Source organism: Trichomycterus rosablanca, chromosome 17 (assembly GCF_030014385.1).
Source record: "Trichomycterus rosablanca isolate fTriRos1 chromosome 17, fTriRos1.hap1, whole genome shotgun sequence".
NCBI classification, from domain to species: Eukaryota; Metazoa; Chordata; class Actinopteri; order Siluriformes; family Trichomycteridae; genus Trichomycterus; species Trichomycterus rosablanca.
In genome coordinates, this window is record NC_086004.1 from 15,379,561 (window position 1) to 15,395,621 (window position 16,061).

The 16,061-nt window shown below is 37.9% G+C and overlaps 1 protein-coding gene and 1 long non-coding RNA gene across 3 annotated transcripts in view; one reads left to right on the plus strand and one right to left on the minus strand.

Annotated features, from left to right (window-relative positions):
* Window positions 1–320: 320 nt before the first annotated feature.
* On the minus strand, window positions 321–2,347 carry LOC134331588 (uncharacterized). Its single transcript, XR_010015139.1, has 2 exons — window positions 1,902–2,347; window positions 321–1,689 (listed from the first exon to the last, which is right to left on the minus strand). It is a non-coding gene; the product is annotated as an uncharacterized LOC134331588 (long non-coding RNA).
* A 121-nt stretch (window positions 2,348–2,468) lies between these two features.
* katnb1 (katanin p80 (WD repeat containing) subunit B 1) overlaps window positions 2,469–16,061 on the plus strand; it is a 111,516-nt gene continuing 97,923 nt past the window's right edge. The window contains exon 1 of one of the 2 annotated variants that reach the window (XM_063013093.1): window positions 2,469–2,554. The gene's annotated coding sequence lies outside the window, so the exon portion shown is untranslated. Of the gene's footprint in view, window positions 2,555–2,798; window positions 3,011–16,061 lie in introns of those variants that run through there. The other variant, XM_063013094.1, reaches the window with a different exon arrangement.

Genomic DNA, 16,061 nt, shown 5'->3' on the forward strand with positions numbered 1-16,061 from the left:
CCCGATGACGTATTTCCGGTTTCATTTAGCAGGGTAAACAAAGCGCCGCTGTAATGGAGTTCACTGCGTCTCTGCATAATGTTTGTTGAAATATTGAATTTTGCCTTAAAAAATGTACCTAAACCAGCACTGAGAATATATTTAGACATTTGTTTGTAGTAATTTGTTTTTGTTAAGTGCACAAAAAGAAACATTTTACCCTTAAATGCACTTCAAAAATAAACATGTTCACTGAGACAATATTAATATTGTGTTCTAAAGAATGCATTTGTTTTAATAACCGTAACTGAATTGACAAACAAACAAAAGGCAGAGTAAAAGAAGGTTAAAATGTATTTGATTTATTATATTAGTAAATATTTATAAAAGTATGCAAACTTGAATTACTTAAATTCATTAAAATGATCATCTTAATTCATGAAACATTTTTCCATATCCAGTGTTGTTTCAACAGAAGCAACATCAACATACAAAAACATCCTCTAGACAATAACCATAACACCTGAACAACTAACCATAGAGAAACCATATTTGCTTGAGGGAGAGTCAAGTCAAGTCACCTTTATTTCTATAGCACATTTAAAAGACAACCAAAGTGCTGTACATTAAAATCAAGTATAAATAACACTCAACTATGCATATAACATTTAACAAATCATTAACATACATACAAAATAACATACATACGCACCAACATATAAATCAAATAAAACCACTAAAACAAAGATGGCTATGACAACCCAAAAAATATTAAAAATGTATTCATTAAGAAGACTCAAATGCCAAAGAAAACAAATAAGTTTTTTAATTTGACTTAAAGGCATCTATTGTGTGGGACTCCTTTATGAAAAGTGGAAGACTATTCCAGAGTCTTGGGGCAGCTACAGAAAAGGCCCTGTCACCCTTAAACCTCATTTGAGAACGTGGAATAGCTAAGAGCAGTTGGTTAGAGGATCGTAGAGCTCATGGAGTGGAGTAAACACAGAGAAGGTCAACGATATAGCTCGGAGCCAAGCCATGTAAAGCCTTAAAAACTAATAATAGAACTTTAAATTCTATCCTATATTTGACTGGTAACCAATGCAATGATGCAAGTATGGGGGTAATGCTCTCCCTTTTCTTGGTACCGGTCAGGAGCCTCGCGGCTGCATTTTGAACCAGCTGTAGACGTGACAAGCTTGACTGACTGATTCCCAAGTACAGTGAATTGCAAAAATCGATACGCGAGGAAATAAAAGCATGCACTACTGTTTCCAAATCATTAAAAGAAAGGATACTTTTAATTTAAGCAATGTTCCTAAGTTGAAAGAAACTAGCTCTCACAACAGCATTAACTTGTTTCTCAAACTTAAGAGCGGGATCAAAAATGACACCCAGATTTTTTACATGCCTATTTACATACGATGTTAATGGCCCCAGATCATTAGCTATGGCCCTGAGTGGTTGAGAAAAGTGATGAAAAGGTTTAAGCATGTAAGCAGAGTTTTGTACAAAGTAAATTAGAAAAAATACATGAATCTGAACTGAAATATTTTAGAACCTGAAAATGACTTATTGAATTGTTATTATTATTGAAATAATTCAGCTTAGGTTGGTCTGTCAGAAACAGAATCTGCTTTATTTCATTCTCCAGCTCCATCACCTTGTGCTCCAGCTCCTGTATCCTTGCAGATGCAGCATCCACTGCACCTGTGACAAAAGAAGGAACACATTACATTACGATATTCTTTTACATTAAATATCTAAAATGAAGTCAAAAGATGTGCTGGACAGTCATTCAGGCTATATTCTAGACTCTTTAGACTGTTATTCAGGAAGTATTGCATCTTTACACTGTTATTCAGATAAATATAGTACCTTTAGACTGTTATATTGGTATATTTAGTTGTAATGTTACTCACCGGGAGACGGAGGATGCCAGTAATCATGCTCCATAACATTAGCCATAGGCTCATTTAGCATAGCTCCCGGTTCCTGCTCGTCTCTCTCTCCCGTTGCGGCTTCAGTGTTAAAACCGAGGCGAGTACTTGCCCTCTTGTATGGTGCCTGACGATCCCGATGGAACCGATCCCTTTCTAAGTCTAACTCTGCTCGCTCCCTCTTTCACATACACCTCCTCAGGCTTGAAGTGCAGGCTACACACATACGTACTGCCACGCAGAATAGTACATTTGGCACCTTCTTCTCTCCTAATTGCAGTAATCCATTTAAGGCGTAAATGTACATTTTTGGGTAAGTCGTGAAAATTTCAATGTGGATGTTTTCTTTTATTCTTAGAGCAAAAAGGTCCGCTACAGTAGCACTTGCTATGCTGCTCCATTTTACCGGTACGGCTAAGCTGCACTGTTTACCCTGCTATTTTTTACTTCCGCATTCCAAACCCGGAAATGTGAAAAGGGCCCCGATTACTTTCGACTGCAAATGTGTCCACACTTAAGTTCAGTAGGTGGCGGTAATACACCTCAACATTAAATGTAAACCGTCTTAAATCGTGAAAGAATAAGAAAGTATGCCCTCCCTGTACTTCTTACCGACCAAGCCTTAAGTATTAAAAGTAGGTATATACTTATAACGCTAAAAAACTATAATTAAACTGTGATCGACTAACGTTTAAAAATAACTATTTTTGCAAAAGTTGTTGTTAAGAGACCTGATTTTTTCGTTGGCCGAATCCCAATTGCTAGTACCGTCTACATAGGGTACTAAGTAATGGTTTCTACGCCGTATTTAGTGCTCTAGTTAGCCAATACAAAATAATTTAGAACTTGCCCTGCTGGCTCGCTGTATTGTTGTTAGCCGTTGCGCTACTAGTTTTTGTGTGGATTAGCGAGTCTGGTGTGATTGTTTATTTATATTATATGAATATTCGCGTTCAAACTAAAAATGTGTAGCAGTATGATTTAACTCTGCTACGAACAATTGGTTCTGTTTATTCAGGCCAGGGATTCCATGTTTTGCATTTTGTGCGGTGCAAATGAGTGTTAAGCCGAGATGGGGAATCTAAAGACAGGTAGGAATATGCAATATGAATTAAGAATGCATGTTAGGTGAATGTAAGGTGAATGAAATAGACAAACATAGCGTAGATTGTGCCTCATGTGAATATCATAAACTAATTCGTCGAAAAGGTTAAAAAGATCAGTTGCCATGTTATAGGAAGTTGCTAGGATGCGGCTAGCACCCATTCAAAAACGTTTAACAGTGTAGAATAAAAACTTTACCAACTCAAAAATAGAACTTAAAAAAAAACACATTTATTTCTAATTTAAAATTGATAATGATAAATTTAGCAAGACAAAATAACTCGCCACGACACTTGGAGCTCCTGAAGAATAAGTTTTAAGGCTTTCACAAACCATTAACAAACTGAGTTGAACTGGAACTGGATTGACTCCTTAATTATCAGTTTTATTTTACTCACTTTTAGTTACCTAATTTTCTTTATTATTTCACAGCATTGTAAATTGTTTCTCAGAAACCAGGTCTTATAGGTACTGGTACTTCCTCATACAAAACGTTTTCATAACAAGTCAGGGTCAGACACCCTAGATACTTTTGTTAGAATACAAATAGGAATATAAATATAAGGTATACATAATTAAAGTATACTGAAATATTATAAAATACATAACCACAACATACTGTAAAACATACAATTCATAAACTTGAGTACGGCTGCATTTTTTTATCAGTGAATCTAATAATTATTTTTTGATTAATCTAATTTATTGATTATTTTAAATGGGTTTATGTGTGCACTCAAATAATTTACCCAAAATAATGAAAAAATCATCTTAATTTTCAATATTTTCTTTAATCTTCTTTTAACACAATATGCACTTCAGGGTAATTTTCTCCAAAAAAAATACCTGTGTTAAAAGCTACCTTTGATATAATGCCAAACATGAAATCTGCAATAAAATTTAAGCAAGAGCTTGTAAAATTCAAGTAAAAGAATATAGTGCATAGGGCTGCAACTAACGATTATTTTAGTAGTCGACTAATCTGACGATTATTTTTTTCGATTAGTCGACTAGTCAGCGATTATTTATGTCATACCCTCCATCTCTGCCTTAACATAAAACCCTGTTATGTTATTTAAGTTCCAATATCAAATTAAAATAATGACCCATGAAACATGAATATGAAACTTAAGCTTGATAGTTTAATTAAATATATTTGAAACATTAATACACAATCACAATAAAAAAAATTCAATGAAATAAGAAAGCTTTGGACAGCATTAGAAACTGTTATGTTTCAGAAGTTATCACTCTGGAAGCCAAAAACATTTATAACATGTGGTTGAGAAACATGTGAATGCTGTCTGTGAAGACCTCAGCCATCTGAGGGGTGCATGAAACTCTTCTCTTCTCATCCACACGCCATTGCTTAGTGCTATTAATAGAAAGCACAAAAGAGAAAGCTGTATTAATGATCACAAACTGAAGGCTATGTATCATAGTTTATTACAAATAGTGTACTGGCTATGCCAACTAAACCATAACAGGTTAAATATCTTAACTGAATTATCTGCTGAGCTAACTAGCTATCATTAAGTGGGAGGGCTTATTATTTAGAATGAATGCTCTTATTAACGAGAGCAAAAAATATGGAAGACGAGACAGGGTAACGTTAGGCTATAATGTTAAGGCATATAACATTACTCATATAAATGACTGATTAACTATTGCACTTAATGCGTTAGCTAGCAAACAAACCTGAAAAATAGCGAACTCTTAGATAGTTTTCCGACAAGTACTCTAGCATTAACAAACATTAACTACGTTGGTTAAAGCACAAAGCGGTGTAAAAACTTACCGTAATAATGCTGCTCATCACAGCTGCAAGGCGTTTCACCGCAGTGCCGGCGTGAAACCATAACTCTGCTCTGTAGTGTCTGCGTCCAGCTCGTTTCTTTGGGTTATTTTGGCTGAAATACTTTAGAAAGTTTCAGTCTCTCTATCTTTGCCTCTCTGTCTTCATAAACTCCCCGCTGCGCCATGGAAGCGATGCTGCGCCCCCTGCAGTTCCTTTAGTGCATTGCATCAATAACGACTAGTCGACAATGAAATTCCACATCGACAAATTTTTATAGTCGACGTTATCGACTACGTCGACTAATCGTTGCAGCCCTAATAGAGCAATACATTTAGCAACAACATTGTAAAGTCACTTTTGGGATAAATACCACCAGTCCAAAATAAAAAAAAAATGTTTTACAGTAAAAAATGGTGCAGTTTAAGTAATACTCTTTTGTCTTAACAATCATCTGAAGGATGCTGTTAGAAAGCTCAGCAGCCATCTGGGGTGTGCATGGACTTGGGTTTCTTTTGTGGGGAAAAGTCCCCCACACTTCTTTACTTGACCATTAAAAAGAGATACATTAAGCATATGATAGTGGCGCATTTTAAATACAGTCTACTTTTCACATCACTACCGTGTTGTCAAATGTCTCATCAGAAAAACACTAGGCCTCAAATTCAAAGTGCTGTGACAGTTTTATTTTATCACTGCATGTCACAGGAACTATTAATATAGTATTAATATTCTACTTAAAAACATATACCTTAAAATGGTTATAGCTTGGTGTAGATGTATTTTTACATCGATGTAGTACAAGGAAAATGAAATGATTTACAGGCTATAGCATATATATAAATATCACCCCCTCCCCCCTGACAAGGCATAACATTATGACCACTGACAGGTGAAGTGAATAACACTGATTATCTCTTCATCACGGCACCTGTTAGTGGGTGGGATATATTAGGCAGCAAGTGAACATTTTATCTTTAAAGTTGATGCGATTTGAGGATTTGAGTGAGTTTGACAAGGGCTAAATTGTAATGGCTAGACGACTGGGTCAGAGCATCTCCAAAACTGCAGCTCTTGTAGGTGTTTCCGGTCTGCAGTGGTCAGTATCTATCAAAAGTGGTCCAAGGAAGAAACAGTGGTAAACCGGCAACAGGGTCATGGGTGGCCAAGGCTCATAGATGCACGTGGGGAGAGAAGGCTGGCCAATAGACGAGCTACTGTAGCTGAAACTTGAAGAAGTTAATGCTGGTTCTGGTAGAAAAGTGTCAGAATACACAGTGCATCACAGTTTGTTGCGTATGTGGCTGCATAGCCGCAGACCAGTCAGGGTGCCCATGCTGACCCCTCGAAAGCGCCAACAGTGGGCATGTGAGTGTCGAAACTGGACCACGGAACAGTGGAGGAAGGTGGCCTGGTCTGAAGAATCACGTTTTTTTTTACATCACGTGAATGGCCGGGTGCGTGTGCGTCGCTTACCTGGGGAACGCATGGCACCAGGATGCACTATGGGAAGAAAGGCAAGCCGGCAGTGTGATGCTTTGGGCAATGTTCTGCTGGGAAATCTTGGGTCCTGCCATCCATGTGGATGTTTTTTTTGACACGTACCACCTACCTAAGCATTGTTGCAGACCATGTACACCCTTTCATGAAAACGGTATTCCCTGATGGCTGTGGCCTCTTTCAGAAGGATAATGTGCCCTGCCACTTACAGGAGGATCTGCTGCTAACATCTTGGTGCCAGATACCACAGCACACTTTTAGTGGTCTAGTGGAGTCCATGCCTTGACGGGTCAGGGCTGTTTTGGCAGCAAAAGGGGAATCAACACCTGATCAGTATATACCTGAAAAGGGGAACCAACGCCTGATCAGTATACAGTGTATCACAGAAGTGAGTACATCCCTCACATTTCTGCAAATATTTCATTATATCTTTTCATGGGACAACACTATAGACATGAAACTTGGATATAACTTAGAGTAGTCAGTGTACAGCTTGTATAGCAGTGTAGATTTACTGTCTTCTGAAAATAACTCAACACACAGCCATTAATGTCTAAATAGCTGGCAACATAAGTGAGTACACCCCACAGTGAACATGTCCAAATTGTGCCCAAATGTGTCGTTGTCCCTCCCTGGTGTCATGTGTCAAGGTCCCAGGTGTAAATGGGGAGCAGGGCTGTTAAATTTGGTGTTTTGGGTACAATTCTCTCATACTGGCCACTGGATATTCAACATGGCACCTCATGGCAAAGAACTCTCTGAGGATGTGAGAAATAGAATTGTTGCTCTCCACAAAGATGGCCTGGGCTATAAGAAGATTGCTAACACCCTGAAACTGAGCTACAGCATGGTGGCCAAGGTCATACAGCGGTTTTCCAGGACAGGTTCCACTCGGAACAGGCTTCGCCAGGGTCGACCAAAGAAGTTGAGTCCACGTGTTCGGCGTCATATCCAGAGGTTGGCTTTAAAAAATAGACACATGAGTGCTGCCAGCATTGCTGCAGAGGTTGAAGACATGGGAGGTCAGCCTGTCAGTGCTCAGACCATACACCGCACACTGCATCAACTCGGTCTGCATGGTCGTCATCCCAGAAGGAAGCTGACGCACAAGAAAGCCAGCAAACAGTTTGCTGAAGACAAGCAGTCCAAGAACATGGATTACTGGAATGCCCTGTGGTCTGACGAGACCAAGATAAACTTGTTTGGCTCAGATGGTGTCCAGCATGTGTGGCGGCGCCCTGGTGAGAAGTACCAAGACAACTGTCTCTTGCCTACAGTCAAGCATGGTGGTGGTAGCATCATGGTCTTGGGCTGCATGAGTGTTGCTGGCACTGGGGAGCTGCAGTTCATTGAGGGAAACATGAATTCCAACATGTACTGTGACATTCTGAAACAGAGCATGATCCCCTCCCTTCGAAAACTGGGCCTCATGGCAGTTTTCCAACAGGATAACGACCCCAAACACAACCTCCAAGATGACAACTGCCTTGCTGAGGAAGCTGAAGGTAAAGGTGATGGACTAAACCCAATTGAGCACCTGTGGCGCATCCTCAAGTGGAAGGTGGAGGAGTTCAAGGTGTCTAACATCCACCAGCTCCGTGATGTCATCATGGAGGAGTGGAAGAGGATTCCAGTAGCAACCTGTGCAGCTCTGGTGAATTCCATGCCCAAGAGGGTTAAGGCAGTGCTGGATAATAATGGTGGTCACACAAAATATAGACACTGGGCAAAATTTGGACATGTTCACTGTGGGGTGTACTCACTTATGTTGCCAGCTATTTAGACATTAATGGCTGTGTGTTGAGTTATTTTCAGAAGACAGTAAATCTACACTGCTATACAAGCTGTACACTGACTACTCTAAGTTATATCCAAGTTTCATGTCTATAGTGTTGTCCCATGAAAAGATATAATGAAATATTTGCAGAAATGTGAGGGGTGTACTCACTTTTGTGATACACTGTATATATACATGTAAAATAGTTAGGACACCCCATGAGAACCTTTGTCTTTTTGAACATATGTAAACATATGGACATTTGAGCTTCATTTGAACAGTATTGAGAGATGGAGCTTATGTAACTAAACAAATGAAACTGAAAAAAATACTTTTAAACCCAAGTTGTAAAATGTAATGAACAAAAATTTATTGTGAGGACAATGTTAGGACACCCTATGCTTTAATAGCTGGTATTTCCCCCTTTGGCTGAAATAACTTCAATTAGACATTTTCTATAACCATCTACCAATCTCTGACATCGACTGGGAGAAAATTTTTCCCACTCCTCCATGCAGAATTTCTTCAGCTGTGTGAGGTTTGAGGAGTTGCTTGCGTGCACAGCCTGTTTCAAATCATTCCACAGCATCTCAATAGGATTAAGATCCACACTTTGACTTGGCCATTCCAGAACTCTCCATTTCTTTCGTTTGAGCCATTTCTTGGTGGATTTACTGGAATGTTTTGTGTTGTTGTCATGCTGCATGGTCCACCTCTGCTTCAGTTTTTGGACAGATGGTCTTACATTTTCCTCAAGCACCCTCTCATACAGTAAAGAGTTCATTGTGGATTCTATAATGGAGAGCCTGCCAGGTCCTGCTGCAAAGCAGCCCCAAACCATGACATTTCCACCTCCATGCTTCACAGTGGGTATGAGGTTCTTGTGCCCAAATGCTGTGTTTGGTTTGCGCCAAACATGTCTTCTGTTACTGTGCCCAAATAATTCAACTTTGGATTCATCTGTCCCAAAGCACATTGTTCCAGAAGTGCTGGTCTTTGTCTAGGTGTTCTCTGGCAAACTTTAGCAAGGGTTTCCTCTGTGCCATCTCTCATGAAAATCAAACTTGTGCAGTCTCTTTCTGATGGTAGATGCATGTACCTTGACATCAACTGTGGCAAGAGCTACCTGTAGGGCTATTGGAGACTTCTTTACACATCTTGCTGTCTGCTGTCCACTATACAGTGGAATGGCTGATTTCTAATTGGTTTGAGATCTTTTAAATCCCCTCCCAGACTCTATATGCATCTACAACCTTCTTTCTGAAGGCCTCAGAGAGCTCTTTAGATCTCACCATGGTGATAACACTCACTTCAACAATCAAGAGCAAACCAAACTAATGTCTGAGGTTTAATTAAAACTCCAATGTCCTCTAACGATGGTCTAATCATTGCAGCTGATGTGGTGCACTGGATTCTAATTTTAGACATTTTAAGTAGTAATAAATGTGCGGGTGTCCTAACTTTTTCCTCACAATAAATGTCCATTTTTGTTCATTACATTATACAACTTATTAGGGCTGGGCGATATGGATCAAAAATAATATCTCGATATATTTTAGCTGAATGGCGATATATGATATATATCTCGATATTTTTTCATCCCATAAGGTAATAACAAAAAGACACTTCTGTGAAGCTACATGTTCCAAATTTTTTACAGGCACTTTTATTAATATTCATGCTGGGAAAGCTTCACACAAGAACTATTTTTCCTTAAGAAAAAAAATAACTATTGTAAGAAAAAGTTTCACGTCTCACGTCTCACCTGTCGTGTAATGTGAATTACAAATATATTGTCTGGCCCTTTAAGAATGTTAAGTGTACTATAGGGCGCAGGGAGCGAGTGTGTAGGGAAGATAACAGAAATTGACCGTTTCCGGCTGTGCTTGTGTGAGCTTGTGTGAGCTTGCGTGTTTTGCACTGAGCTTGTGTGACATTAAATATAGCGTTCTCGTTAAACCCCCCCTCACATGTTTGGACTTTATACATTGTTTTACATCAGTCGCCACAACATTAACATTTACATTAATATATTTTTTTACCGTATAGAACTCAGTTCTGTAATACAGGCAGAACTAATCGTACATGTTACTGTGTAAATATTACAATATATAATGCATTTTAATCAGCGTTCTGCTTCATGCACTTTATCATTATTTAACAGATTTATTTGTTGTTTAATTGCTGTTTGCTCCTTGTTTACTGCAGAGTTAGTTCATGCAATTTTATAAATTTTTGGATGTTTATTGGCCGAGAACAAGAAATACTATAATAGAAGATAAATAAATAAATTAGTCTCAGACGTCGGGATATCCTCCAGTATAAACTAACGTGCATGTCAGCCCGTGCATGCGCTTGTATGTTTATATTGGTTTTTGAAACGAATAACGACTCGTTTTCTTGTTTTTCAACTTTGGTATTTGAAGTGAAAAACGAAAGGTACACGGAGCTGGAACCTTTTGTCTGGACTTGTTTTCGGCATTCTCTACAGAATACATTATTCTGCTGCTCATCTGACACTTTGAATCCGAACCATCTCCAAATAATTGAGCCATTATTATTCTTTTTACTAAGCAGCTCCTCTTCGATAGCTTCTGTCATATCTTTATCCGTCTCCATGCTATCGCTGCCTGCAGGAATTACTGGTGAAGCGGTGGGGAGGGGCGAGTTGTGTTCAGTGAGGGAGAGAGGCGGGGCAGGTGAACATGTGCAGAGACAAACTGGGAGAAGAGAAAGTCGAACTGTCGGATCTAATTGGAATGCAACATCTATATCGATATATGCGATATTGTCTTATCTTATATCGCGTATGAAAATATATCGATATATTATAAAATCTCGATATATCGCCCAGCCCTACAACTTATGTTTAAAAGTAATTTTTTAGTTGTTTAGTTATATAAGCTCCATCTCTCAGTGCTGTCCAAACAAAGCCCAAATGTCCATATGTTTAAATATGTTCAAAACGACAAAAGTTTTCATGGGGTGTCCTAACTTTTCACATGACTGTATATACACATATGTACTCAAAAGTGCATGTTACGTTGCACTTTGTTAAATATGCAGACTTTACAAACTTGAAAAGAGACTTTGGGAGTTGCCCATCATTTTGTTTATTTTTATGATGTTTGAGGTGTCAGTTTAAATATTGAGTTTTGCACTCTAATATGTTGCACTTTGTTTAATATGGAAAACTAATTTGAATTTGATTACAGATTTAATAGAAATTTGGATTTTTTGCATTGCACTACTAAAATATGAAGCCTTCATTTTGATTATGCTGGTGTCACTTTAAAACTATAGCTTTGCACTATTTATAAACCCTGTTTACCTTTTGTTTTGTACCGTATTAATGACATACAGTTTGTTGTTAAAATAAAAGAAGCTTAAAGAGATGCTGAATTTTTAGAGAAAAATTTATTATTTAGATGAATTGATTAATCTGTAAAATATTTAATAGATTTATTGATAGAAAAAAGTCATTAGTAGCAGCCCTAATTCAATCCAATAGAATTTTCAAACTGGCACTTTAATGCTTCCTATATTTATTCTAATAAAATGACCACCTCTTTTTTGTGACAACAATCATTTGCATCTAGAGTAGATAAAATTACAAACCCCTTTTCCAGAAAGGTTGGGACACTTTCAACAATGCAATAAAAACAGAAATCTCTAATTTAATTCAACCTTTTGCACCTTTGTTTAAAAGAAAAAGAGACAAAGAAAAAATTTTCAGTGTTTTCAATGACAAACTTTAATTCTATTTGTTAAATATAAGCTACTGTAGAAGTTAATGCTTGAAAAACGCTCAAAAAAGCTGGGACATAGGCCTGTTTACCACTGCATCACATCATCTATTCTTTTCATTATATTTTTTAATCATTTGGAATTTAAGATACTAATTGTTTCAGTTTTCCAAGTGGAAATTTCTTACTGTATACAATACCTAAGCTGCTTAACAGTATGTGTTGCTGCTGTCTGATTCTCCTCTTTAGACAGTGACAGGTCTGTACTGCAGACAGGCCAGTCAAGCACTTATACTTTGTGTCTATGCAGTCTTGCTGTTGTAAATTGTGCAGAGTAAGGCCCGGCATTGTCCTACTAGAATAGACCTGACTTTCTGAAAAAAGATGTTATCCTTATGGCAGCATGTCTCTCCAAAATACCAATATAGGCCTCTGCATCAAGTGTGCCTTCACATATATGACCACTCATACCATGGGAGCTGAAGCACCACCATGTTATCAAATGCTGTTTTTGCACTTTTTGTAGTTTTTATCATCTTGGGTGCATTTTATCCAAAACAAGTTGAAACGTGGAGAACATGTCTTTAGTTTTTATCTCAGATGACTTTGGGCCTGCAACACATTCCCCCAAACAGGTGATGTTGATGGGTGATTGTTATCATGATTTAAAATACAGAAGTTTCCACAAAAGTCTTTAAGAAGCAAAGTTGGTTAGAAGATCTCCAGTTTGTCATCAGATGTGTGAGAAAATGATTGAAATGTTAAACTATATTCCTCAAAGACAAACTGGAGGGAGTTTGCATATTTCTTTTTCTATAGTGCTGGAAATAATCTGGAGGAATTTCAGTGCCTAAGAGGCAAGTGTGCAAGCCTAAGCTGAACACCTGTAATCTCAATTATCAATAGCTGATATGACCACCTGGGCAAAAGATTACTTTGGCAAACCTTAATCAAGTTCGGAGTTCCATTCACAAATGCCACTTAAAACTTTACGTGCAAAAAACCATGTTAACCATGTGCAAGTGGCGCCAAGTTCTCTGGTCACTTTAGGCTCAGGCATCTGGGATGGGCAATCACACAGTGGAAAGTCCTATTGTGGTCAAACGAATCAGTATTTCAGTATTGCTTTTTTTGAATAAATGAGAACGAAGACAAAAAGGACCACCCAAAATGTTATCAGCAACAAGCTTGGGTTTGTCATGGTATGGGGTTGTGTATGGCAGCATTAATGCGGAAAAAGTATGGTTTTAGAGCAACATACCTTGCTTTAAAGACATCTTGTTCATTTATTTATTAACATTGGTTGGTATTTTCAGTGCCAAAAAGTTTTTTAAGTATTGTGAGAAGGTATTGCAACAACAAAGTGGTAAATAAGTTACTGTCCCAATGCTTTTTTCAATGTGTTGCAGGCCTAAAGTGCAAGGATGGATGATAATAAATGAAATGAAGTTCACCAGACAAAACATGAAATATTTTTGGTTTATACTAGAGATGCACCGATTTGGCTGATTTTCAGTGTGATCGACCATAATCGGTGACAGGCCAATTAGTCTCATATAACCGATTCTGTGCTGCCCACATTTACACGTGCATGCACACACACACAGCGAAGGTAGGCAGTGGAGTAACAACACTGAAGTCATTCGGAACAACTAATTTAATAAACAGCATCACCTCGCTGAATATGTGGAATTTGACAAAGTGAACAAATGCAAAGACGTTAAATCTAAAGCTAGCGAGAGCGCAGACCCAGGCACAAGCCAACAGTCCCTGCTATTTTTTCCTTTGCAATGACAAGACGAAAGCAGTAACAAGGTAAATAAAGGAATTCATGGCACTGAAAAACCAAACATTTTTGTAGTCAATGACACAGGCTTTAGAAATTTGATACATTACCAGAGCTCAAGATGCACTTTGCGCTACAAGAATTGTTTAAACTCCTATCATGCCACACATGCAGCCTGCTACAATCCTGATTTTTGTTTGTATTACCTGGTGTACTTGTTTTCTTTTGGAAAAGTAAAAAATTTAGCTCTTTATTTTATTTGTGAGTTTGTGAAAAGAAAAGGTTTGTCCTATAATTGAGGCCTTACCTAATTCACGGCCATGAAAATCTCGTCACAGACCGTGAAATTAGCCGTTTCTCGTGTAATATGCAATTTGCTATGAAATTCAAAATGTCAGGTTTGTGATTAGCGATTTAACATTTTTCATTCACAAAGCATTTAAGTGTCATACATTTACTGGTAAATTTGCACTTTAAGGCAGTCCTATCAACCCTACACCAATTAATTTAGCAATTGCTTAGTCAAAATGTCCAAGATGTCTAGCTCTAAAGCGGCCAAAAACACTACCTAGGTAACTGAGTTTGGAAAACTCCCAATTCAGTTCTGTGGACGCTGTGGACGTTGGTGGTGTTGGTGGTGGTGTAAAAATATGGATGAGAATTTTCAACTTTGAAACAGTCACTGGATGTTCTAGGTTTACATTTAATTGTATTGTAGCTTTCATTTATTCTATCATTCAATTTATGAGTGTAATTTAACGACAGTTTGTTAGATTTTTAACAAACCATGTCTGTGAAATTAAGCAACTTTTCCTGTAAATTTTGTAGGGCCCTACATAGAAATCAGGCAAAATCGGAATTGGACGGTTATATGTTAACCATTAAGCCCTAACTGGAGTGCCAATAATTGTGGATTTTATGGAATTTAATGCTGCAATTATATAATTTGCCATTATAACAGTCTTGGGATTTTAGTGATTTCTAAAACTAAATTAAAAGTTCTTTTTCATGATAAAACTTAAGAGAAGGGTGGCACGGTGGCTAAGTGGGTAGCACTGTCGCCTCACAGCAAGAAGGTCCTGGGTTCGATCCCCAGGTGGGGTGGTCCGCGTCCTTTCTGTGTGGAGTTTGCATGTTCTCCCTGTGTCCTCATGGGTTTCCTCCGGGTGCTCCGGTTTCCTCCCACAGTCCAAAGACATGCAAGTGAGGTAAATTGGAGATGCTGAATTGTCCAGGACTGTGTTCGATATGGCCTTGTGAACTGATGAGCCTTGTGTGATGAGTGACTACTGTTCCTGTCATGAATGTGGCCAAAGAGTAAAACATGATGTTAAAATCCTAATGAACAAACTAAAAATCTTTTAATTTGAATTATCTGTATGTTTTAAGTTTTCTTATAAAATATTGGTCAAAATATATAAGGTTATTAATTTAGTAGCATAAAAAATGTTTAATGTCATTTGTTGAATATCCTTTTATATCTTTGTTAGTAACTGCTAGATAATGACTGGTAACTTTTCTGTGCCTATATACACTGGATTCCATCAATCTATTAACCCCATTCGCAAAACACGTGACATCACAAACAAGTTGACTCCGACCGTCCACCACCATGTTTGACTATGTGTGCTTGGGATCATTGTCTTGCTGGAAAGACCATTTAACACCAAGGTTCAATTTCACAACAGTTCATAACTTCTCATAATGCCTTGCTATATCAGTGAATCCCTGATGCTAGTCACACAGTCAAGATTGCCAGTTCATGCCACAGAAAAACATTACTTATCCACCTCCATGACAGACCATGGAGATAGTATTTTTTTTTTGTCATAGGCCTTACCTTTCTTGCACCAGACAAACCTCCGATCCATATGGCAAAACATTTCAAGTTGTTATTCATTGCTCCCTAGAATTTTGCAGGTCTAACCAAATTCCTTCTAGTTTACTTCAGTCAACCATTTCTGTGCTTTTTGATCAAGAGTGGCATGCGTTCTGTAGTCCGGCTATGAAGTCCTTGGTTGTTAAGTGATGGAAAAATGTTCAGGGGTCTACTGTAAAATGGTCATATGTAATTTAAGAACCACTAAAACGCAGCTCTACTTGTTTGATTATGGAAAGTGTCAAGCTGGAAGCAGCGTCAAGTCATAGAAGACAGATGATTATGGTGGCCCCACACACACATCACACACAACAACATTTACAGAGCAAACAAAAACTGAGAACACAACAGCAATAAGGGAGAACACAAATACATAACCAGGAATGCAGCATTCAGAAACACTTTATTTCAAAAGTGCTGCAAACAAAATTGGTTAAATATAGAAAATAAATTAAAATATGTGGTAACTAGTTTTCACTAAATCACCCATAACATAAAATCCAAACCATTCCACATGTTGTAAAACACTTCCTTTGGTGATGGACAAGAGGTCAG